Here is a 27389-nt window from a genome sequence, read left to right on the forward strand (position 1 = left end):
CAGGAGCAACAAAACTCCTTTATGTCTTCTGACATGTGAGGCCAGTGAAAGTGAGGGACAAGCCTGTCCCAGGAGCTACTTTGGCCTAAGTGTCCCGCTAATGGGATGCCATGTGCCAGTGTTAATAGGAAGCCTCTAAACTTCAGAGGTATAACCAACCTCAAGGTAGCACCAGGCTTGGGGTCTCTACCCTCTGAAAATAGAAGTCGATCATCCCAGTAGATCCTGTAGGACCCACTGGCACTCCCAGCCAGCAGCCTCACCAGCAGCTTGCTGTCTGAGGGGTTCAAGAGAGGGGTGGCTCAGCTGCTCCTGGCTCAGACCTGCCCGGGAAGGGCCCCCTGTCCACAAGAACTCAGCCTGGTCAAGTTCAAGTTCCTCTGAGACAGTTCCTTTACAGGGACTGAGATCATCTACCTGAAGAGACTGATCTTCACTCTGAGGCAGGGGGGAAAACACTTTCGTAACCCTTCTGCTCCTTCTCTTGGAAGGAACCTGGTCCATCTTTTCAGGATCCAGGGCCTGTTCAGAGGGAGACATTTTTGCCTATGACCTAGTCATGGCAAACACATCTGCAGGGATGCCCAACATTTCTGCATGTGTCCTGAGTTCAGCTTCAGCCCAAGCTGATGTTTCCAAGTCATCGCCCAACAAGCATTCCACAGGGAGGTCTGAGCTCACCACAACTTTCCTAGGGCCATAAACCCCTCCCCAGGTGAAATTCACAACTGCCAAGGAATAGTCTGTCCTGACATTGCTTGCATTGGTCATTTGGTACATATCATCAAGTATGAACTATTCAGTGTCCACAAGATTGCTTGTCACCATGGTGACTCTTGCACCTGTGTCGCTGTATGCCATGGCATCCTTACCATTAATTAAAGGCTGTTGTCTTTACTTGCCCAGATTACTGGGACTGACAAATAAGGTGGCAATATCCATGCCTCCATCACAGACCAAAACAGCCTGAGTTAGAATTCTGACTGACTAGGCCAGAATCCATCTCAGATCCCTACTATAATCTTGTTCTGTACACCACCACATGAAACTGAGCTAGGGGGAACAGTTGCCTTAGGGGCCGTGGTGGCTGGAGTAGATTCCTAGGCCCTTTGATAATTGGCATCCTATGTCCAATGTGTCTTCTCTCTACAGATATGACACCAAGGTTTCTTTTTGCCTTTTCCCTTGTTAGCTTGAGATTCCCCTCCAGATGCAGGTTTTGGGGCCCTTGTGAAGACTCCTGGTCTTTACATTTTTCCCCACCATTATCTGAAGTTTTAGCATCTTGCTTGTTTTGGTCACCACCTTGTTTCTGAGCTTTCTGCTTGACCCTGGTTCTGACCCATTTGTCGGCCTTCTTTCCCAATTCTTGGGCAGAGGTCAGATCAGAACCAACCAAGTACTAATGCAACAACTGATTTTGCCAATTATTAGGAATCTGCTCCCTGATAATTAAATTGTATAATCCTTTAAAATCCTTCACTTTACTGCCAAGTAACCAGCCTTCAAGAGCCTTAGTAGCACAATCTACAAAGTCAACCCAGTCCTGAGTCTGTGTCTTCTGGGTGTCTCTGAACTTAATCCTGTACTGTTCAGTGATTACGCCAAACCCATCGATGAGAGCACTCTTGAGGACTGAATAATTGTCAGCATCCTCTTCTCTAACAGTGAGGAGCTTAACTCTACCTTTGTTAACAAAGGAGGACCACATGATAGCTCTCCACTGCTCTTGAGGGACACTCTGTACTTTACAGACCTTCTCTAGTGCAGCTATCTATTTGTGGATGTCATACCCACTCTGATAAGGAGGGAATATCTTGTTCAGGTTCCTATGATCATGAGTATACTCCTTAACCCTAGGGACACTGTTGCTGCCACCATGGGACTCTAGTCCTAATATCTTTGTTGCTCTCTGGAGCTCTAGGGATTCCCTGTGTAGGGCCAACTGCTCTTTCTTGGGCCTAAGCTTGATTCTTCTTCTTCTAAGCTCCAGAAGTTGGCACTGTCTATTATAAGAGAATTCCCTCTTATTTGATATGGAAGTCCCTACAGAAGTTCCTGGGTGCTCGAGATTCTACAGAGGGAGTTCTGGATCTCCTAGGTAAACTCTGTACACATCCTGGTGGAGTAAATAGAGAGTCACTAGGGCCTTCTCCCCCACCTAAAGATCTATGTTGTCCAGGTTAGAATCATTTTGATTCTCCTGGTCAGTGTTTGAGTCTAAATCAAGCAAGGTTTCACTTTCTGGCCTTTTCACATTCCCTGCCCCACCCACTCAATCTACATCATCAGACCCTGAGGTCTTCCTAAGGTCATCTAAGAGCAACATCTCAATGAGATGTTAGGTGTTTGCTGTTCTCCCTATCCTCAACTTCCTAGATGCACATATGGCTCTCAATTCTGGAAATGAGAGTCCATTGTATCTAGTTTACAGAGAGCAACTGGCTTCTCATCTAGAAGACATACTAGTGTTATGGGATATAGGCACCTACCTAACCTAGTGGAGACTAAACTCTCTTGAGTTGGAGAAAGGGTGTGCTACACCCTTAGCCTACCCAACTCCAGGTTCAGTAGAACTTACTTATTCTAATCTTGATATATTGCATGTACCTAATACTTAGTGGTTTTCAGTTAATCATTCAATGAGATTTATCTGGTAAAACAATAGCAAGCTTGAATCCCAACCGCTGCACACCAATGTGATAAGGTGGCCTGGTATATGCTGTCCACTAATTAAAGTGGGCACCCTGTATCAGTCCACACGAACCTTATGACGTAGGCGATTAAAGGTAACCTTTAGAAAGCTATCCTGGTGGTAGCTGTGGAGAGCAACCTTCAGGCTTAATCTTGAAGGAATGTAAAGAAGCTTGTTTTACCAGAGTATAACATCCTAAATTAGTAAATGAATGGAGAACCATACAGTAATTGTATAAAATATGTATTTGTTAATATAACACTCTCAACTAGTCCCTATACTGGACTAGGGCACAAATTACACAATACTGAATCAATAGAACATTTGTAAGTAGCAAATTACACGGCGGGCTGCAGGGGGAGGCTGAACCATATACTAAAAAATGGTATAACAATAATGACTTGACTAGACACAGTTCCTAGAGCATGTAGAATCACTGGGACCCCAAGGAAACAACTAGAGGAGTGACACAGGGAGCCACAGAGGACGGGTGCAGTGAGGAAACATGACTGCGCGCTCCGTACAACTTTATGGGAAAGTCAAGGTTGCACAGTTAAAGTTTAAGGACACTTCTACGAGGACTCCGAGCAAACCCTTTGTAACATAGGAGGTTCTAAGGCCAACCCACAAGTGAGTACTGAGGTACCCGTGTTACCTACCCCAGAGGAGCCGGGTGCATAGGGGTCAAGTGGTGTCAGGAACCTTTGTCGTTTTCAGTAGATAGTTGCAAAGAAGTACTGCTGCCAGGAGGGTGAAGAGTGTCCAGTTGAATCAAAGCCTTGATTGGAGGTCAGAAGAACCTGAAAGCAGAGGGGACAGAGTCTGGGTCATTTCAGATGACCAGAGGCTCGATATTTGAATGCCCACCGATGTCTGATGCTCCAGGTGCGAAGAAGGGTTGCTTGACTCTGTAGCCATGGGGACCAGGAGATGTTAAGGAAGACCAGGATCTGGAGGTGAGCTGTCCTACAAAGGATGTCGAGTGCTCAGGGGTCGATGTCCGGCTGGAGCACCAGTGAGCCTTGGCAAATACAACCCATGCGGTCAGAGTAAACAGGTTAAGGTGTGGACCAGCAAGGTCCAGGGGATTCACCCAAGCAATGGAGAGTCAGGACACATCTGGAGAAACCAGGTAAGCCCAAGAACAAACAAAGTGACCCTCACCAGGACCCAGAGGCCAATGGACCAGGGATTGCGTCGAGACCTCAAGCTAGTTTCAAAGTACCAGCCCACAAGAAACTTGGTGAGTGGAGGCCAGATATCTTCATTGCAAATACTTCTCTGGGTTGGGATTACATGGACTCCAATGCACAAGCTCAGGAATTGTCAACAAGCATATGCAATTGCAAATGTATGCGGTGTACAGGGGTTCAGGTTGCATGGTTCCCACGAGGGATACTGGTCTCAGAATCACTGAGAGGTCAGATCCACCTCAGGGAACTTCAGAAACCCACGTCCTGTGTTGCTGAGATCTTTGGAGTCCCCAGGAGCTCAGGAGATGCAAACCAGTCAAATGCGTTCAGGTGCCTGCATTTGCAGGGTAGTAACTCCTTTACTCCAAGGGAGATTTTTCAGTTGTCCAGCATTATTCAGGCAGTCAAAGTACTTGGTTTCTTCTTAGCCGAATCTTGCCCAGGTAGAATCTAAAGTCCTGTAGCCAGGTAACCCACTTGATACCCATGGGAAGGGGTTGAATGGATTCTGTGGACCCACCTAGGGGAGGGGCAGGACAAAGGGTTGGCTACACCCATGTCCTTTAACAGTTTCTCACCAGAGCAGGAGCCAATGGCTCCCAGAACTGGGTTGAGCTGGACACCAAATGTCCCGCAATGCAGACTTCCTGGCACTCGCAGAGTGCACCCACCAAGCCCCAATACACTAAATCCTATCTGGGAGGTGGTCACAACTCCATGTGACAGGATTCCTGTTGGCATGCTTTCCTCTGCTCAAGCTTGGCTCAGCAACAGGAGAACAGAATCGTGTCTGTGGCTGGCAGCATCCTTTTTGTGCTGCCCTGGTATTAAAAGCTGGTACCTGGTAGACTGGTGACCCACAGTAGTGGTTCAATTAGGGTGGAATTATACCTCTCACACCAGTTACTGGTGTGGAGGTAAGATTCCAAGGTTTTTGACACCAAACACAACATGTTTCTAAGCAGCCGTTTTAAAGTTAGCATGTACCGCAAGGTTATAATACACTTAAACGATATGTCTGACTACATCACAGACAACCCCAGAGAATGGTCTCCGAAGGCTGCAGAGGGGCTCTGCTCATGCAGGGGCACCTTTCATGCAAAACTCAGCACCCTGCCTTCAGGATTGATAAGGCCTGCCATAGGCGTGACTGATAGGTTTTTAAGTGTTGTGATTTTGATAGTTATAGTGAACCTATATCTCAGTAAGTGCTGCAAGCACCATCTTACACAGTCTGCTGTAGCAGGCCTGTCCTGTTATTTTGAATGACCTCTCATGGGTGGCATTATACATGGTGCAGCCCATGGGAGGCCTCTGAGGTCCCTATGTCCTGGGTACATGGTGCACCATATGTTAGGGACTGACATGGGGACCCCAGTATCCAATCTCAAGTGTTCCTAAGTACATACATGCAGTTTAATGGAGAAAGCAGATAGACTGGGGCCCTGGATAGCAGGATCCCAGTCAGTCTAGGCAAAAAAACAGTAATACATCAGCAAAAAAGTGGGGGTAACCATAAGTAGCAGATCTTTCTTTCCTACAGGAGACAGCACCAAAATTCAGACCAATTAAAACCTCATCTTAAACAGGTGAAACAATGAGAAATGCTTAATTTCTTCAAATTTTTGCTGTTTCCGTATGTGCTGCCTATGCAACACACATAGAAACAACAAATTGCCTATGATTGTTTATGTGCAGGAAGGTCCCGCTTCCTGCACATAAACAATTATTTAAAAAAAATGCAGTTTTGCAACTTCTATGTGCTGCATTAAGCAGCACACATAGAAGTTACACAACAGTATTTAAACATTGTTTGTGTGCTGGATGGGGGACCTTCCTGCACATAAACAATTCTCCCCCAATAAGACACCCTTGCATAATATAAACATTGCATTTATCACTGAGTCTTCGTCAGATAAGGCAGCAGGGCTGGATCCAGCCAAGGCTACACCTCCTGGGTTTTTATGCCATGCACAAGACAGACTTCTTAGAAGAGGAGGTGGACTGGCAGTTATATGCCACAAATCCTGACACTCCTCCTTCCTAACAGCTTCCAATTCGACTTGTGAAGCATTTTCTTTTAATTTCTACACTAGTCACTTCAATTGCTTCAAGGGCATCCTTCTTTATTGACCTCCAGGCCCTAGACGCGCCTTCATAGCGACAGCTGGGACTCTGTTAGAGGATTGGCTCTTTTCTGATTCCTTCACAATCCTTGGGGATTTTAACTTTCATCTGAAAGGACTTTCTGACCCCGAAACAATCAGTTTGGGGGAGGTGATGAATAGTGGAGATCTTAAGCAACTCATAGAGAGCCTCACTCAAGTTGCAGGGCATACCTTAGATAGGATTTTTAGGTGTTGGCCAATGCGCAATACGAAGAAACTTAGTCTCACATATGAGCAAAGCCTTATGCGTGACCTACTGGGTTCTGTTAAAGCCTGGTTAGTCTATAGAATTGGGTAGATCCATGTCTAAACAGGTATACTAATAACTAGATAAATGGTTGATGTGAGGATACTTGATGTAGATTGTCTAACCTTTCCGGTCCTGAAGAATTGCAAGTAGAATACACTTAGAGCGAGAAACATGTAGACCTTCACTGTTCAATAAGGACACTCTAACCCAAGACATTAAACTTGGGTGAGAGCCTTACTGCCTGTTTTTTACTTAGGGTAGGAGACCCCCACCATAAAGTTTGGCTTTCTTGGTACTCTGAACCCTATTTTAAACACCTCCCCACATCTACACAGTTCTGGCCCTACACCCTCACTTCACCATACGGCTATTGGAAAAAGATCTCCGATAAAGTGCCCCTACTACAGGGAGCCCGTTGGGTATTGCACTCCTCACAGAACGAGGAGCAGCCCAGATGATGAAGAATGACACCTGAAAGGGTGTGTGAGGGCATTACAGTCCATTACATGGATCTACAACTCTAAACCCCTGCTGGGGTATAGTTGGTTCCAGTCTCCCTAACTCTTAAACTTTGTCACTGAGGAACAGCATAACCTTGTTTTGGAATTTTTCCCCAATAACCCACAACTGACTTGTAAGGAAGGGCTGCCACTTGCAGACCATGCTGCTATTCAATCTGAAATTACACCCCTAGCCCATATTATGGTAAGGAAGGGGTCAAACAAGAGATAGAAACGAGAGCCTGGAAGAAAATCAAGAGCCCAGTAATAGAAGTGTTCCTTAGGGCCATGGCACCCGCTCTTCCCGCCGTACTGGACATAGCCACAGCCTGCTACACAGAGTGGGTTGACACATGTCATAATTTAGCCATGGTAAAACTTTGGACTCCTAAGCATTCTCAGCCCTCAGCCCCCTGGTTTTCTGAAAAGCATGTCTGTAAGCACTAAGAACACTGCTGGAGGATAGGCTGCAATGATGTAGATAAAGAGTTATACAAGCAGAGCCTTACTCATTATAAAAAGCTACTGTTTAATACCAAAGGGTCTTTTTCACAGATCAAATTTTACAAGCGACACCGTCTTCAAAATCACTCTTTAGGACAGTAGCTAAATTGGCCACCCCTTGCAACTCAATAATTCAGAGTAGTCCTGAACTTTGTGAGGCAATACTCACCTTCTTTTTTACAAAAGGTGGAAGCTTTTTTTTCTGCTTTTAGCCTCCCCCAGATAGAAGACACAGATGAACCACCCACGTTGGCAAGCATTACAACCAATTCACGACCAACTTTAGGCATCTTTTCACCAATTGAGAAGCCGGACACGATAAATATTCTTGCCTCCATCACATTGGGATCCCTGCCCAGTTACAGTGATTAAACTTGTCGCTGAGATCATAGGTACAGTACTGACCCACATATTTAACGCTATGTTTGAATCCGGGCAGTTCCCTAAGAGATGGAAAACAGCGTCCATTCTCCCGCTGCTAAAAATCCCAAATCTTGACCCTAAGGACCCAAATAATTACAGACCAATTTCTTGTCTATTCGTGCCTGCAAAATTGGTAGAAACAACTATAAACACCCAGCTCAGCAGATTCCTCCCAGCTTATAACATACTAGATCCCACTCAATATGGATTTAGGGCAGGACACAGTACCGAGTCGGCCCTGTTAAAAGCTACAGAAGAACTAAGAGGAGCCTTGGACCAAGGAGGTACGGTAGCACTAATTAAGCTAGAACTCTCCACGGCCTTCGACACGGTCCATCATGATGTTCTGATGGACGGTCTGTCAACATGTGGGGTGCAAGGGCATGCTTAGAAACTTTTGAAATCCTTCCTAACAAATAGAATTCAAACAGTGGACTTAGATAAAGCCTGCTGAAAACCTTTCTCCCTTCCATGTGGAGTACCACAGGGCTCCTCCCTTAGTTCCACACTTTTTAATGTTTACGTGGCTCTTTTGGCAGCGGTGATCAGCTCCTTTAGATTTCAGCTAACATCATACGCTGACGACAAGCAAATAGTGGTGTCACTACACCCTGGACTGGAGGCAGAGAAAGGGATAAGGTTCCATGATTCCATGAAAGCGATCAAGTCATGGATGATGACTAACTGTTTGAAGTTCAATTCTACCAAAACAGATGTCCTAATTTTTGGCAACAATGTCAACTTTTGGACCTTTGGCTGGTGGCCAGACAAACTAGGGATTCTCCCAGAGCCAAAAATAATAGCAAAAAATGTGGGTGTCATAGTTGAAAATAAACTTACCTTTGGGGACTAGTTAAAGGCGGTAACCTCTGCTAGTTTCCATCTCCTCAGAATGATAAGGAAAATAGTATTTAGTATGATAGATGTTGAGGTGGCCCTAAAATCTATTATGGCAGAAAACGCCCCAGGTCTGGACGGAATACCGGGGGATGTATTTCTTGCCAATAAAGCAAGGTGGAGTTCATATATTTTTTTATAGTCAAATACTATAGCGCAAGGGTCGCCAATTCCAGATTCCTGGAAAGGTGCGGAGATCATCCCAGTTTTAAAAAAGGAGACAAAGCGTGCCCAGGGAACTATAGGCCCATCAGCGTTATTGATTCGTTCCAAAAGGTAATGGGCAGGTTAGTTTTAAATAAAGTGCAGAACTGGATCGATGAAGACGGTATCTTATCCCCCTTCCAAGCAGGTTTTCGTGCTTTTATGAGCACTATAGATCAAGTATTCAGGTTCATGCTTTTGCATTGGAAAGTAGTGACCCTGGGTAAGGGGAGTTTATATGCCGTTTTTGTTGACCTTCGGGCAGCATTTGATCTCGTGCCACGAGGGAAGCTCTGGTTGACACTAAGAGAGGTGGGGTTACCTCTTGATCTGTTGTCTCTTATTATCAGACTGCATGAAAGCAATAAGGCCAGTATTCGCTGGGGCAAACAGGGTGAAGTAAATTATTTTTTTCCAGTGGATAAAGGAGTACTCAAGGGATGTGTTTTGACCTGACCCTTTTCTCATTGTATATAAACGGGATAGTGAACCTTATGAATCTAACTAATACGGATGCACCGGTACTGGCAGGCAAAAAGGTCCTCATATTGATGTTTGCGGACAACATGCTGATTCTCTCTAAAACTCTGAGTGGGCTTCAGAGGGCACTCTTAATCTTTGAAGAGTTTTGCGCTCAGCTGGGATTGGAGGTCAACGTGTCCAAAACAAAACTGATGTCATTCAAACCACACAGGGCATTTAAAGGAGGGATCAGACTAAATAACATCAAACTTGATCAGGTTAAGGAGTTCACATACCTGGGGGTCCACATTCAGAAGGGGCTAAGATGGTTACATCAAGTTGATCTAGCATAACTGAAACACAGTCAACTGGCAGGGGTATTGTTAAAAGAATATAACACCTAATTTACTAAGATAATCAGCCCTGCCATGGAGATATGTAGTATGAAGGTAATCAGTATTGCCTTATGCGGCGCTGAACTTTGGGGTGATGAGAACTTAGTCAAATTAACCATATCAGAAAATAAGTTCTTTAGAAATATAGCAATATTGCCCCAGAGTACCACGATACGCCCATTGCTGATTGATCTAGGGCGGTAGCCAATCGCAGAAACGGCAAAACTGCGTCCTTTGTTGTACTGGCAGAGACAATGGTCTAACCCAGAGCTAGCAGAGTATGCGGCTGGCTTCCTAGATGTGGTCAGGGTGGATAGCTTGTGTAAAATAAGATGGCTAAGACAGCTTAGAGCCACATTACTTTGTATGGGTATGAGCTCGCTGTGGGATGACCCAGAGAATGCTATTTTTACCCCTAAGCAGACGCTGAAAGCCAAATACTGGGAAATGGTACAAACGGATCTGGTGAGGAACTGTGAGTCTACCTCCCTCACTGGCCATTTCTTATGTGGCAAATAGGTATCTGAGTTTAATCGCTATTGGGATATAATCACAAAGCCCTTTGAGCGGAAATTATATTTACAGTACAGGGTTGGTACACTGTCTATAAGAGCCTTCAGAAGTATATGGTCAGTATCTTGTGATGATTTGTGTTTGGTGCGCCACTCTGGAAATGAATCTTTATCCCATGTACTATTTGAATGTAACGGCTATAGAGCCCGGCGGCGTATCTGGTTGTCCCCAATATGCAAACTTTTAGGAACAAGAAGGGCACAGGAGGCAGAAAGAATCCTAAGAAGCGACACATCAGAAGTAATAGTTGTTGCCGGCGAAATTCTTGGGGTGGGTATGGGCAATTAGAGCGCGGTCCCTCAAGGAGAGTATAGTTTACTAAATATATCTGTCTCGCTGTATATCATGTTCGAGTAGCCATTCGCCTACCCTTAAATTGGAATGTTTGTTTCAAAATAACTATGAAATTCCAATGTATTCATTCTGTTAAATAAGATTTTATATTGTAAATAGAGTTTTTTGAAACGTTTTATAAACTCTACATTAGAAAGAGTACATGGATTTTAAAATGATCTTTTTTCTTAAATGAATTTGATGTGGAAACCATATTTATTTGTTTTATATGTACTTTGTGCGCTTTGATGACCTAATAAGTCGAATAAAGCTTTTTGGAATGGAATGGATAAAGAAAATAAAACCATTCTTACCAGCGGGCAGTCAAAGGATAGTGATATCATTTCTAACCCTATTGCATGTAGACTATTATAAGAACGATATTTCATCAGCAAATGTCACTGTAAAGTCGGGTAGAAGTGTGTAATTCATAACCCTGTGCGTAGTTTGTGTAGTCGCGCTATACGTAGCTACGCGAAGTGCACTTCACACTACGCGCGCTTTGCGCAGCTAGCGTGCATAGTGAAAATGCTGTTCGCACTGATTGCACAGTGCCGGATGCTTGTCCGCACTGTGCAATCATTGCAAACGGCATCTTGCACAGTGCAAGCGGTCATTTTCTGCCGGTCGGGTAGATTTGCACTCGAGGGGCAGCTTTCTCAACGCGGACTGGTAGTTTCTCATCGCGAGCGGTCGCGAGCATAAGCGACCACTCACAATGAGAAACCTGACTTCTCCTCGTTGAGAATCTCGCCGGGAGGTTTATTTTCCACGCTCGCAATCGGCAACTTGATGTTGCTAATCGCAAACGAGGAAAAAGTCATACCGGGATGTTGATTTTGCTCGCTCAAAGTCGCCAACTTGACGTTGAGGACCGCGAGCACGCAAAAAATGCCTGTTACACTACGCTACGCTACACGCTTTTGCACTGTGCTAGGTGCAATTTACGCAGCGTGTAGTAGCGCAAACTACGCACGCTCTGCAAGTGTAGATTAGTACTGTTCCCAGGCCTTGTAAATCGTAATGCAGAAATCACGAGTTCATGACCTGTCCGAATTACCGAGTCCCGGTAATCCTATTCTTAGAATGAACTTGTGATTTCTTTATTACAAATTACGCACTTCTACCCGACTTTACAGTGACGGTTGCTGATGAAATATCGTTCTCAGCCAGTGACCAATTACATTGTATGACTTTGATGTTCAAGTTTTTTCTGCAACTCGGGCATCTTATCTTTTTGATTATATAAAAGGACTGTCTAGCAGCCCTGAAGAAGTCAATTGTGCATTACATTGCACGACGAAACACGTGTTGTCAGTTTTTAGCTGTGACTTGAACTTGAGATCAAGCTGTGTCTTGAAAATATGGCCTAGCTACATTTTGAGAACTGAAAATTCGAATAAATACCTTCAACTTGGAGCAAGAGTTTTTGGACTTTTTCAAAATATCAAGGACTATTAAGTTTACTGTGTGTGCTCAGGATAGACGTTTTTGCATTTTTGTATCCCTTTGGATGAGGGGAACAATAAGATTGAATTGGTAACCAATCTTTTCTCCCTTTGGAGCACCAACAATTTGGATAGTTGTATTTTTACTAAGCCTGTGACAGAAGTTGAGCGCCCATGGAGTAGTACTTTCCTGATTACGAAAGAAAAGTGTTATATTATAAGACTGTATAGCCTAGCCGCCCTCCCCTTCTACAAAAGCAAAACTGATTATACCGCAAAGATCTCTATGTTTAGTAGCGGACCCCGTACCTTAGCATACACAAATGAAGGTATTACATCTCAGATACAGCTATGATCCTCTCTCAAGAAAAATAAGTCTTTCTTTGTGTGTTACATGACTGTGCATACCTATATGACAAGGTGCACTTGTTCATAAACAACCGCTGCATTTCTGTGTCATGTCTAGGTGCGAGTACCTGACCAGAAAATAATAATAAGGGACATTGTTGTTTGAACTTGTCTGCTGTTCAGACTAAATCCCAGGAAAGAATAGAACTAGATTATATAGCAAACATGATTATATAGTAACGTGTACAAAGCTAATGTGGCCTGTGCCATGCACAGTCGGGCTAACAGAGAAAACTCCAAAAAGCCCTGTATGGAATAGATGACAAGTTGGAAGTTACACTATGCACATTTAAATCGTTCGTTGTAATGTTTCTTTTCTGCTATCTGTTGTTTTACTATAGAAAGTTTGTTTTGTATTGCATAGGTTAGAGTAGGTTCTATAATTTAACTTCAATATCATGCCCACACAAAACTATGCTTCCTGGTCTCCTTTCCTCACACTCCTTTCTCCTATTTGTGGTTTCTAAGAAGTTCCACAAACAGGCAGCTTATGCCTCAACAAGACACTTACCTCATTTTCCTTCATTGCAGCTCCGTGTTCTTTCTTTCTAACTCTCATTTTGGACCACCAACTTGGAAGGTTTTTAGAGACATGACAATGTTAAGGAGAAGATAGATTCTGGCTAAAATTGGTGGAAGCTATATTGGTATGTGGTTTTGTGTCCCTGTTTCTATGTAATCTTCTTTTCATGGTAATCTCTGAAGGATAGCTTAGTGATTCAATCTCTCCATTGGAAAAAAACAAATTGATGTTGGCTGTTTACACTTTGGTGTGGCCTGAGACCAAGGATCACAGCACCTGCAGAGGTGTGGTAGCTTCTCGGTATCCTTTGTCCACTCAAGCGTTCCAATTGCTGGTCTTCTGTATACAGGTCTGCTTGCTTGCAGTGATGGCAGACCATCATTAAAACACTCACTCAAAATGGCACCTCTCAATCCCTGTGGCAAGCCACTCAGGAAAATAATTCAAATCAAAAATCTAGAATCTAGAATACTTACTCCTTAAACCAATAGATATTGGGAATGGAGAAATAGAGAAAGGTGGTATACAAAGCAAGATGCAAGCACCAAAATCCCATTGCAAGTGGCAGAAAAGATTGTAAATTCTCTCTTAATTGAAGGCCACTATCCTATAGACACTGCCCTTAATCAATTGGATGTTGGTCTTAAATCTGATGTATCAAGTGGTTTACTAATAGAAATAACAGGTTACATAAATGGCCCTCCACTCCCTCACATGTCTTCCTGGAAATAAATATTTTGGTGGCCTGATAAGCACCAAAACCAAAGTGTCGGAGTAAAGACACAGAAGGTGCAATTTGTTTTTCAGATTCATCGTTTAAAAGTCATCCACAGTAACAGTGGCGTCACTAAGTTTCATCCAAACTTCCACAATGAAAAACAAGAGACAGGGAAGCTAGTGGAACTGCAGGAGGCATTTTACGCTCCATACAATGTATGCGATGTGATGGATTTGGAATTAGAGCTAAATAGTCCAGGCGCCGAGTCATGCGTTGAGCTCTACTTAGTGATTCCGCGGAGTGAGGCCATACACAAATGAGATAATAAAGAAGAAAATCAACAAAAAGGATTAAAATCGACTTCTGCCGGAGACTGTGGCTTTCAAATTGTGACCGAGAATGATGACAATGGCACCTGCAGTAGACTCATATCACAAATCAGCCAACCACAGATGCAAAAAAATATATTTCCCTTTCACCAGTACCCATAAAACAAAAAGGCAGCAGTACCCTTGGTTATGAAAAGGAGCAAAAAGTAGTGGGATTCTCAAAATGACCATCTATGGCCTCCATTTATGATCTAATGTATGCCCATTGGGAGGTAGAATGCTATCAGTAAGCTAGTATACTTGAAAGCTCAAGTAGTCATTTAAAATTTCTCCAAACAAGTGAGGTCACAGGTTGAAAGACTCATGGAGTGGAACAGCAAGCAGGCGCCTTAGAGAATGTTTCCCATTCATTTAGGTAATAGCTTGATGAACAAGAACACAATTTGAATGTTGTAGCATGGAAATTAGCAGGCATGTAAAACTGCCTTTAGGTAGAATATTCTGAGAGGTATGGCTATTTCAGACAGGCTGAATGGAATGGTTTTAAAGGCTATGCAGTGGAGCTACTCCAAAGGAATTTTCCACTCTAAATAACTGATATACATAGTGAACTTCATCTTCTGTCAGGTTATATTTCAAGCAGTCCACCCTACTAACCCTGTAACTGTTGAAGAATTTAAAGTTCTTTGTGGGTTTCAATTCCTGCAATATGGAACAATGTTGGCAGTTATGCCAAATATACTGCTACTGATCACAGGAGCTCTGGTATTTTTCAGAAGCCTGCTAAATCAAGATTATAAAGACGAATTCCCCTGTCACATGTGCTTCTGAAATTGGTGCAAAAGAACTGCTGAATTATGGCCAAATTGGAAAACCTCAGATGTCGATAAAATTATGAGTGAAAAACTAGTTATAGGTACTTTTCTTTTCTGTTGGACAGAGATAGGGGCACAGGCTCCCGTAGTTGGCAAGTATGCAGTTGAGTCAGGGTGATCCCCCTCACTCGAGAAAAGATGGATGCAAGTATCAGAATCCTCTCACCCGAGGTACTAGATTGTGCAGGAGTGAAAAACGGCTTCCTGTTGGCCTTCTGCCTTCATGCAAATTAAAAAACGGATATTGGCAGTGAACCTTACGGAGGAAATGAGGTTGGGGATGGGAGAGATAGACAGTGGAGAATATCTTGGAGTCTGTCTCTCAGAATCAGGAACACAATGCAGCGATTCTCCTCTGGGTTCTTAGATGACCTCGGTTGAAGTATTGCCTTCCTATCATGCCTTTTGGGACAGCACCTTGGAATTACTGTCTTGCACAGACAGAAAGAACAGTAACAAAATTTAGCAACAAACAAATAAAACATATCTTAGACAATACCATTAACCTCATGTAAAACTTCGATCTTACCAACGCCATGACTACCCACTCGAAAAAATAGGATGAGGGCTGAAGGTTGGGGAGATGAATCAGACACTTGTGGGATTGAATTGGGGGTAACCTAATGAACATACAGATGAAGCGATTCGTAACATTGTGCAGCTTCCAGTGAAGCCTAAATGGTCTCAAAGCACTGGATATAGGGCTGTAAGATGACAAGAGGAGATTCAGGAAGGGATCATGGGAAGTTCAACTTGGCAGGGGCAAAGAAAAAGATATATAGCACAAACACTAAACAGCAAATCCATCTATTCAATGGTTTTCAACACTGAGCTGGATGAATTCTTCTAGATGAAACTAAAATGCTGGGTGTATGGATCCTCACTAGGAATGAGAATAGGTTAAGATCAGGTGCTAAGATATGAGTAGTTAAGAAGGAGATGTAATGTATTGAGCCAGAAGTTATCTTGTTCCAGGAAACATGTTTGTCTTATGGGGAAGAAACCAAACTAAAGTAAAAAAGGGGCATGGCTGGCAGTGCTTTATTATTGGGAAAGCAGATAATAAAGGTCAGTGGCTTATAGCAATGGTTGATCAGGCAGGACAGTTTCTGCATATTTGCCCAATATTGATGACACTGCAATGTTCCCACAACTACTATTAATGCTATCCCAAGGGATGGTCCTTTTATTCTTTGTCAGGATATGCAATTCCCTTTGGAACCATCAATAGGAATATCAGATAAGTAAGGTGGAACAAGAATTTACAAACTTAGGATGCTTTTTGATGTGTTTTGGAATGATATGAATTAGTAGATGGTTGGGTAAATGAGCTTTAAGCATTACTCTGCATAAACGTGATGTTGATTGTATGTTTCAATGCCGTTATATCCTCTGTTTTTGATTTATTATAATGAATTCTGCTTGATATATCTTCAGAATTTCTGAAACAGAAGTTTTCTCCCCAGAGAAAGGGTGTTCAATGCGACCCTACATAATAGCATGAACATACTCTGTGTAAAAGTCATGGTCATCTTTATCCTAGGGCAAAAGAACTGCCTTGCATAATCACAGGTATTTTTCTAGACGCATTTGCATAATTGTACTCGAGGCTATGTTTATGGTATAAAAGAGTCATACCAACACTAGATAGGCAGAGGAGAAGCTTCAACGCTGACACTAGATGCTGAGGTCCCGGCCTGCAGAAGCTACAACACGCAGCGGTCTGACATCCCTTATGAGGTGTCCAACTAGAGACCAAGACGGGGTCCTTCGTTCTCTCCTGTCAGGTGATGGGGTTGACTGGCTCTTTCCTAGGGTATTCTTGGCACTACACCTACATACATGCTTGGTACACGTAGGTAGGGTTTGCATCGAAGGAGTATGCTTGATTACTATCTTGTTTCTATATGCCTGCATATATTCACTGTTTTAGAACAATGGTAGAATTCTGCCTTTTATTTACTCTGTTGATGTTTATAATACTATACATCTGTTTCTGTTTATTGGTTGTCACAGCATACATGTTTTGTACTAGAATGATGCTGGTTCAATAAATGGTTATTGAAAACGTCCCCATTGTTTATTTTGTGTTTCTCTCTGAGACTAAGTGAGCATGATTGACTAGGCGAAAAGTACTGTACTGTTTCCACGATCACTGAAGGATCAAGAGATGTGAAATTCGATAATTGCCAGAAACTAGTCACTCCTTGGTAAGATTAGGGGGCTTATGGTGGAGCTGTGAGCTGGCTGGTAGAAAGGCTGAAATATCCTTTGAGGCTGTTTGAATTCAGTCTGTAAACCAATTCCTTAATTTAAGTTGTCTAAACGTGCAGATCCTATGTTTTTGTAGGAACTACACAACATCACTGCAGCCTGACGCAGTTTTAAACTGCCATTTTGATTGGGTAAAATATATCAACCTTTTGCCAGGACTAAACCTTCCTTTTTAATATGTACAAGTCACCTTAAGGTAGGCCTTACATGCCAATGGAGCATGGTATTTAAATAGAGGATATATCTACTTAATGTTTTACATGTCATGGCGGTGAAAAACCTCCAAATTGTTTTTCATTTTGTCAATGCAGGCTCTCCTACAGGTTACCATTGTTTTACACTAATGTCTATGATACGTGTTAAACTCAATTTGGAAATAAGTAGGAAAATGGTTCGAAGACTTATCTTAATAGAAATTTTGAAAATGACACTTTAAAACAATGGCATTGTCCTGCCTAAAATCAATAGGCTGCCTTGTCAGTGTCAAGCTGTCACCTGATTTCTGAACGCTCCCCTGTTGTGAGATGTGTATTGCTCCCAGATAGTGGACAAATGGCTCGGGATGTGGGGATGGTGAATACTCCCTTGACAGGTTGGTCTGGAGTGCTGTTCCCAGCCGCTTTCTTGAGCTTCAAATGATGCATACCTTTTCACTGTCAGATGAAGTCCACACCTAGGCTTCCCACTCTTTTGTCTCTCTAGATAGGCTATCATCAAACCCAACGGTAGAGGGGACACTGACAAGAACTGGTTTAGGGGGTGAGCAAAGGCCAGCCCTCAACCTACAGATTGGCATAAGGCATACATTTTGAACCCCACTGACCTCTCATTAGAACACTTCTGGACTGGTGATTAATCAGAAGGAGTACTGCCATGCTGTCTGAAGAAGCACTGGATGTGCTTGCTCTGAACCCACGACCGCATACCACAATTGTCAGTTTGAGTTACACGGACATACCAAGCTTCGAAAGGCCTCTCAATCCACACCAGCCCAGGTGACAAATTTACAGACGATTTCTGGTAACATGACTGGGTTGCTACGATGGTCATCTGGCTTTCCTCTCACCCTTTTCTGTCTTAAAATCAAAATAATATAAAATTCAGTACTTAAATACTACCAAGAATATTGCAATCTATGTGGTGTAGATTTATACTGGTATATACCTCGTGTCTCTTACATGTGCCTAGTGTAACCAGTCACTCAAGATGAACATTTGCTGAATCAATAAGAAAAACAAGATCTCTGTTACTTTAGTATTCATGAGTTCCTAGTGTGCATTTCTATTAAATGATCTGTAACCCACTTTTGATATTTCTTGAGTGTTCTTGGAAAAGTAAACTTGCAAATATCCACAGTGAGTAAAAAACAATATATCCAAGTCATATGTATGGAGACAATGTTATTAAGCTAACATAACAAATATACAACCTAAATCATATCATGCCCCTTTAGCATGACTTATAATAAAACACTTAACTTTGGAATAACAACGTAAATGCTTGGACTTGATTGTTATCTGTCACCGTATAACTCAAGAAATGTATGCACAACACTCAATACAACATTCATCTTTTTTCAGGTTTCAGTCATATCAAGCCTAATTAAAAGAGAATTCAAAGGAAATAATCAGATAAGTATAATTGTAAGCTTTTAAGCACAACTAGCACATTACCCCCCCCCAGTGATCAGTTGCTGGCTGAATGTGTGTCTTTACATGTTTTTTTTCAGGTTCCATAGGACGTGAAATCGATGAAGAATGTGATGATACCATGGAGAACAAGACGATCCGATGCCACAATGGATTAAAGCGACAGAAGAATTCCAGGGATACGCAGTCGCCGAGAACCAGGTAGTCGTGTAAGTGTCCACAACAGGAAGGCCAATGACGAGCCACTTCCTGTGGTGCAGGGCACATCTTTAAAGGCTACATGCTCCACCTATTTAAAGAAACCACATGCTCCTAGTTCAATGTTTGGACAGTCCTGACAGTGACTTTTTGTGGTTCACCCTGACAAGGATTGTAGTTGCTTGAGTGGGCTTCCATTCCTTTCAAACAATAACCCAATGTCTGACAGTAGCCAATACAAATTAGCTTCTGAGAGCTTTCGGCATGTAAAAGGCAACTGTCTAAAAGTCCTTTTCCTTAATATTTAACAAACATCTGACTTCACCATTACATCTGGCTTCAACTAAATATTAAACATGATTGTTTAATCAATTTTCCAGTGGGTACTTAGCATTTGATAGTAGAATTAACATGTAATATTGCTTTTCAGTTTGTCCCTATGACCCAGGCAGTCTTCCTGCCATGAAATGTAACTTCATGTCATGTGTGTATTTTAAGACACCATATAATATGGCCTTATAGGAACGTATGACATGCCAATTAGTAGTAAGCCAGTTTTAACATTGTTTAGGGATCAGAGCTCATGCAATGGAGCCTTTTTGACAGTGTACCAGTGCAGCAACAAAAGAAATAGCAGCATCTCTTTCACAAAACGTGGGGGTTACCGTGTAAGGAGGGCACTTTATCAAAAGAATGTATAGAACATCTGCTTGATGCTGAAAGTGAACAGCACTAGCCCTTAGACCTTATTGCACTATAAAATAGAAACACGTATATACGTAAAGACACTTAGCAGTAGATTAGACAATCAGACAAAAATATAAAAAGTGTTACAATTTAAATTTACACTAGAACCCTAGCATAAGAATGAATGCATCCTGCAGCTTCTGAATGTGTGAGGCGTGCCAGTGAGATTGTGTAAACATGTTCATAAGATTATCTGACTAAATGGATTGGTTCATTAGATTCAATGCCTTTTTTTCTCGCTGAAGACGTGCGTTGTAATGAGTGCCCAATTATGTGTTTGCAGCAACCAGCATATCTATCTTCATCTTTACTGCAAAAGACCTTGAGTCTTCAATTTTCCTTTTGTACACTGCATTTCATTCCGTGTTGCTTTATTAAATTTGTTCTTTTTTTATAAGTGGTGTCTGGGAGCATAAATCATTTTGGTTTATATGTTTTTGTTGCTGTGGCAACTGTTTGCCTAATTCAATTCCAAAGTGTCTCTCACAGTTTCAGAGAAATGATAAAGGGTGCGCTGGCTCTGAAAGGCCGGAGCCTGCATATATAAAGTAGAGAAAAACACAATAAAAATGACACATTCTCAATCTCTCTCTGATATTTTTGCACAGTATAACATTTTGTAGCCACCAGTGATCAACGTAAAGGTCAGAATAAAATCTGCCATCTGTTCACTGAGATCCAGCGAGAAGCTTGCATGATTTGTACACGTGAGAGGCAAGTTCTTTGTAGAGAAAATAATGTGTAATTATATACAAACCTCTACAAGTAAATATACATATTTTAGTGTCAGATTTCATTGACTAACATAACATTTTACTGACTTAAATCATACCTCTAGCAAGCATATTCTTTTGTAAAACAAATATCAGCACCTTGGAAATTAATCATTTTAACCTTTGTTATGTGTGTGTATATAACAAATGCATGATTTCGCCTTTAGTTTAGTTGCACTATTTTACTTAATTTGTCTTGAATAATGTGGGTAGGAAGCACTAGTCAATTGTAACATCTATAAACGGAAATAAAAGCTGTAGCTGAAAAATCGTAAACTGTGGTGTTTGTCAAGTAACCTACATGTTGCCTTATATAGTTCATCCGGTGAATTATGCTACAATATATCTCAAAACTTCAGTTGACATTATCAAGCAAAGCTACTGTAAATGGGATGTAATGGAAGCAATCTAAACATAAATACCACGTATGCTGCTTTCCATAACTGAATCACTCAAGGTTTAGACTCCCTCATACCTCTCAAATGGACCAAGGGACGCAGCTCTCCCTCCAATCCTTGGTATAATAACAAACTGAAAACCATGCGAAGGGATTGCAAGTCAGCCGAAAGAGCATGGAGACGAGAATACAGTAACACAGATAAATCTGTCTATCGTCTCAAACAAAAGTTTTACCATAAAGCTATCTGCTCCGCTAGGGCCGCCTTCTATGCTGTAGAAATCAACTCTAGCCCTAACCCCTCCAAAGTTGTGTTCAAACTTGTAGATGAGCTACAGAGTAGCAGATCTTCTTCCTCCCATACCATGTCAGCACAGCAATGTGAAGATCTTGCATCTTTCTTTGTTGACAAAGTACAAAAAATCTACAAATCCTTCCCTCACCAATCTGCCACACCTATTAACTCTCCTCTACCCATCAATATAGGCACCAAGTTGGATCACATACCAGAAATCTCTCATGAGGACCTAACTGTACTTTGTAGGAAAATCAAGTCAGGCTCCCCAGCAGACCCTATGAGACCGGCCCACTTCATGGAATCTCTGGACTTTTTGCTTCCCTCCCTAGCACACATATTGAACCTATCCTTTTCCTCAGCCACTGTCCCGACTGCCTGGAAACAAGCATGGGTCTCTCCCATTATTAAAAAACCTTCTCTTGATCCCTCCAAACCGGAGCACTTCAGACCCATCTCACTACTTCCATGGATATCCAAACTCGCAGAGGCCCACGTTAACAGCACCCTGTCTAAACACATGGATCAAAACAACATCTTAGATCCATCTCAAAACGGTTTTAGGCCAGGCCACAGCACAGAGTCTGCCCTCCTAGCCACGTCAGAACATCTCTGAACGATACTTGATGCCGGCCAAAGTGCTGCACTGATCCTATTAGATCTCAGCGCAGCCTTTGACACAGTATCCCATAACATTCTGCTGAATCGTCTGGCTACTGCAGGTATCGCGGACCGTGCTTTGGAGTGGTTCCGCTCCTTTCTGGAGGACAGGTCTTTCCGGGTGTCAGCCCCTCCATTCCTCTCCCAGTCCCACCCCATCGGACAGGGAGTCCCTCAGGGCTCCGCACTCAGCCCATCCCTCTTTAACCTATATGTACAACCGCTGGCGGTTGTAGCCAGAGAATGGGACCTCTCGCTGGTGTCATATGCTGATGACACACAGCTGGCTATCACACTTACCGAGGGTCCCTCCATCTCTGCAGCTAGGTTTAGGGAGGGACTGGCTGCTGCAGCCCAATGGATGACAGATAATTGCCTGCAGCTTAATGCAGGCAAGACGGAGGTGCTGCTCCTTGGAAAGAACACCAGCCACTGGAACCAACACTGGTGGCCATCGTCGCTGGGCACCATCCCTCCCCCCAAATCCTTGGTTAAGAATCTGGGTGTTTGGATGGACTCATCACTCAACTTCCAGACTCACACAAAAAGAGTAGCGGCCACCTGTGTGGGCCTGATGAGGAGCCTTAATCCCATACTCGGCTTCTTTGATCCCAAGGTTCGGCAAACGATCATTCAAGCCACAATTCTGTCCCGCCTAGACTATGCTAACATCCTTCTCTTGGGCGCCAACAAAGCAGAGATAGCGCGTCTGCAACGCGTGCAGAACACCGCGGCAAGAACCTTGGTCGGACTCCCCCGCAGGTGCTCGGCCAGAGCTACAATTCGAAAACTGCATTGGCTACCTATCGAACCACAAATCCAGTTTAAAGCTCTCGTCATGATTTTTAAAATCCTGAAGACTGGATGCCCAGAACTCCTCCGACCACTCCTTACCCCATACGTGCCACAGCGCAATCTGCGCTCATTAGGCCAACAACTTCTGACGGTTCCTCTCACAAAGTTGGCTCGCACTGGAGGACGCTCCTTTAGAGTGCTGGGAGCCAAACTTTGAAACAACCTGCCCGTGAACATTCGTTCCCTGGAAAATCTGTCTGCCTTCCGGAGAGCCGTCAAGACCCACCTATTTCCTCTCCTTTAGGCCCATCATCCTTCTGCTTCTATCCCTTGTGGAGTTTATATGGTTCTTTTGCGCCGGGATGTCCCTTTGCTGGGGCAGCTGTTTGCGCTCTACCAAATTTTAACATAACATAACATAACAATGACATCAGTAGAACATGGAATTTCGAAGTTAGAATATGAGAAATGACAGTTGGAGAAATCAGTTGCTTGGAAGACGCAGAGCTCTTGGTCACATAGTAAAGGATCTTATTCAACTTCCATTTGTGTAGTGTATCACTACACAAAATTGACAACGAATTGCGGCCAAGCCTTATTCACAAATCAACGTGTGCTCATTCAGTGTTTACTGGTAAACGTTTTTTTGATTTTGATGAGGAACATTGAAGAAGCGTCTTTCTAATGTGCTACTGAAGAGATTTGAAAAGATGGCAGGGATGCTTCAAGAGGAGCCTCAGACAGCCTATACAATGAGGCATTTTAGAACAGGGAGAACGCAGGATTTGGAGGAGTTGTTATGCTGTGATAGGCCTCTATTTTTTTGGGTGCGTGATTTAATTGTGTACGGCTGTGACAAAGCAGAGAACAGCAGTGCACGCAAACACAAGGCTTGTAAAGGCATTGACTGCCATACTGGAAGTAGCAGGCACCTATGCGGTGCTGTTAAATGCATCAAATGCAATATTGGAAGTAGCGGGGCCAATAGGGTGTGGCGAGGAGGAGGGCGTAGATGCATCAGTCCTTTGGCCCTTTCCTGAAGCTTCATCATCCAAAGACTCCCTCTTTCTTGTTTCACAGGCTCCTTACGATACGTGGCCCCAGTGCTTAATTTGTAAACAAGTAAGTGTAGGGCCCTCATCAGAAGACCACAGCAACTTGCACCACTCTTGCCTCTGCCAGAGCTAACAATGACAGCACCAACACACTACTAATCAACCCTCTCTTAAACATGCGACAGTTCCAGGCACCCACAGCTATAAAAAAACAGCCTGGGTAGCGGGTAATTTTTTTAATTGTGCATTGAATTAATAAACAGCTTTTGTTCTCGTCTCAAAATTCGAATGAGAGTGCCACCATGTGCGGACTGTCATAAATGTCAATGCTGACAATTAAGTGCTAGTGTTGAGGATCAGAAACCACTGGCTCAAATTAAGTACTGCGTAGCCATTTATAGAAGATTCAGCCAGCCAGGAAGAGGCAGACGGTGACGTCTGGCTTCAGAATATGAACACGGCTAATAACAAATCACTAGGGTAGATCGCCCTCAAGAACCCGGAAAGGAATTCATAATTTTCAGATTCAGCATTGTTTGAAACGCGGAAGAAGCAGTTCGAGGGGAGATTTTGAGAAAAACGGGAATAAGGATTTCTAGTATCACATCAGATGCAGGAGACAGTTGGAGGCCTTAACGAAGACAGAGAGCAGCTGGAGGCCACCAGTTACATGCAGAACCCGCCATGTTCGTAACTGGTTACTTGGGAGGTGTCAGAATTGGGAGGGGGTTGCATAAGTCCCTCCCCATCCCCAGAACCTAGTGTGACACCCCATTGAGATAATAAAAAAACGCACTTACTGATGAGATAGGAAACTGGTGTCTTCCTTCGCACTGACTGGCGATCTCGATCCTAATCCAAGAGGAAAGAAACGAAAAAAGAAGAGAAGGAACATATCCATTGACTGTGATCCTTTTCCTGAGGGGTTCTTGTGCAGCCGGGCTTTGCTCCGCTGAGGCATAACGAGTCTCACCTTCCCTGACTCCTGTGCCGGCCGGGCTTGGCTCCGCCGTGACGCTGTCATCTCTGCCCCCGCTGTTTGGAACTACGACTCCCAGCAACCCTGCAGTCCCCGCCTCCCTCATCAACCCGCGCCAGGAGGCGCATAAAGCCTCGCCTGGGGCCAAGGACCTGGTGATACTTTTCCTGAGGCGTTCTTGTGCAGCCGGGCTTTGCTCCGCTGAGGAATAACGAGTCTCACCTTCCCTGACTCCTGTGCCGGCCGGGCTTGGCTCCGTCGTGACGCTGGCATCTCTGCCCCCGCTGCTTGGAACTACGACTCCCAGCAACCCTGCAGTCCCCGCCTCCCTCATCAACCGGCGCCAGTAGGCGCATAAAGCCCCGCCTGGGGCCGAGGACCTGGTGATACTTTTCCTGAGGGGTTCTTGTGCAGCCGGGCTTTGCTCCGCTGAGGCATAACGAGTCTCACCTTCCCTGACTCCTGTGCCGGCCGGGCTTGGCTCCGCCGTGACGCTGTCATCTCTGCCCCCGCTGCTTGGAACTACGACTCCCAGCAACCCTGCAGTCCCCGCCTCCCTCATCAACTCACGCCAGGAGGCGCATAAAGCCCCGCATGGTCCCTCGTCGCGCGGGGCGCGCCTGGCTAAGCCCGGAAAAGGGCGGGCCATCTGTGGCCGTCCGGAGCTGGTCGAGGCTGGGCTGGGCCACGGACCTCATATCATCTTCCCCGGACCTATGGACTACAGTAAGATCATAAGAATTGTGTAATAGTTTGTTTTAATACAATCGAGGGTATTTGGCTCACATCTTCTGTACCATAAGCTGTAAAACATCAAGACATATTACATAATAGAAAAATGAACTCACGGCCCAGTATTGGCAGGAAATCCCTGGTGGGAGGGACGGTTAGAGGGACCCTGGACCAGTTTATAACAAGGGCTGCAAATGTGTTAGAATGTGAAATAGCCATTACCGAGCGACGTTTGTCCTCAGAATTGTTGTATAAATGTCCCTCTCTGGGTGCCATTCAGTTAGCAACCACACCACCCAATCGTGACATTGATATAGAACATTCTAATGACATCGGCATCGCCCCACAGATACAAGATTCAGCGTATTTAGCTGAGATAAGCAGGGAGCCTGTTCCTACAGACGAGATAATAGGATTTGAAAATGAAACCTCTCTAGAAGAGCTAATATTATTGACACCTAGGAAGCCCGCCAATGATAAGATTATATCAACTAAACCAACGGGGTCAGGACCCCCAAACAAAAGGAAGCGAGGGGGGAACAACCAATTTGGCAGACGAGGAAAAATAGCTAAAACAGCTCCGAGCCCCTTAGAGGTTCAATGCCCAGCAGCAAAGAAGCCTGCGCCTGATCACCCATCCCCACCTTCCCATTTTACTCAAGATCTAATGGGAAATATTGAAATGTTGGTTAAATCTTTATTACTACCTCTTGTGGAGAGCGTAAAAAGATTTGCAGAGCAACTGGGGTCTATTCAAGAAATGACTATTATTAACACCAAACTACTCAGGGAATTGCCAGGCAATAGACATGATTTGATCCGTGCCATACCACCCATAGGGTCAAAAACAACTAACCCTTTGGATAGCGCTGACCTATTACCCCCAGCCCATGATAACACCCCGGTCCCTCTGAATACCAATATAGAATCTGACCAGAGGAGACCTAGAGAAGAAAGACCCGAAGGGCAAGCAAGTAAGCAGACTACAAGCACGGAAATACCACTAGGGGATGTCACTCTGATAAAAACTTAAAAGGAACTATCCATCAAATAGATCTCCCCCCAGAGGCGGTTCCCTATGTCACAATTCTTATTGGGGTCCCAGAGCTGGTGGGAGGGAAAATTGAGGGATACCCAGAACTTAAGAATAAAGTAGTGCACTGGCTGAGAAAGAACAGGCCATTACCCCCTAATATAGACAGGGAAATCTTACATATGAGAAGATTAGGCTGGGTGGGTCAAAGACCGAAAGATGTGCAGGGGGATGTAATCATCATCAACTTTAGAGATCCTAGGGCGATGATCCATATCAGAGAATGACGGGGGAGGTATATCTACCCGTGATTTAAGTTATTTCTATCTCCAAGCATTATTAAGCAACCCTTTAAGATCACGGTACCCCCATATGCGCACCACGGTGGACCCTTCTTACAACATCCCTACTTTTAACCACGTTGCTTCTCTCTCAGGACTGGAAGGGGTGGACTGACTCTCAAAAGAGGTTTCTAGGGATCATGAGTCATCTACACATTATGAGTCACCTGTAGACAATGGCACGATATATAGGGGTGAAGGACCACCTGACTTAAGATTTAAGATGGGAGAGGATGTGACTATTCCCAGAAAAACATCTAAAGGGCAGCACATTATATCATGGAATTTAGCTGGTCTAAAGGATAAAGTGGACCGCCCAGAATGGTTGGATATACCTAATAACCATGATATATTGTGCTTCCAAGAAACCTGGACGGTCCAAGAAATTCATTTGACAGGATACCAAACCTTCAATACACCAGCTATTGTAAGCCATCATGGCAGAAACAAAGGGGGCCTGTGCACTTACATTTCAATTACAGCAGGGATTTCAGCCGTTAAATTTATTTCAACGGTATGTTATCAGATTTTACTAATTAATTGGGCAGGATTGAGAAATATGG

The sequence above is a fragment of the Lissotriton helveticus genome, chromosome 3_1, assembly GCF_964261635.1.
Source record: "Lissotriton helveticus chromosome 3_1, aLisHel1.1, whole genome shotgun sequence".
NCBI classification, from domain to species: Eukaryota; Metazoa; Chordata; class Amphibia; order Caudata; family Salamandridae; genus Lissotriton; species Lissotriton helveticus.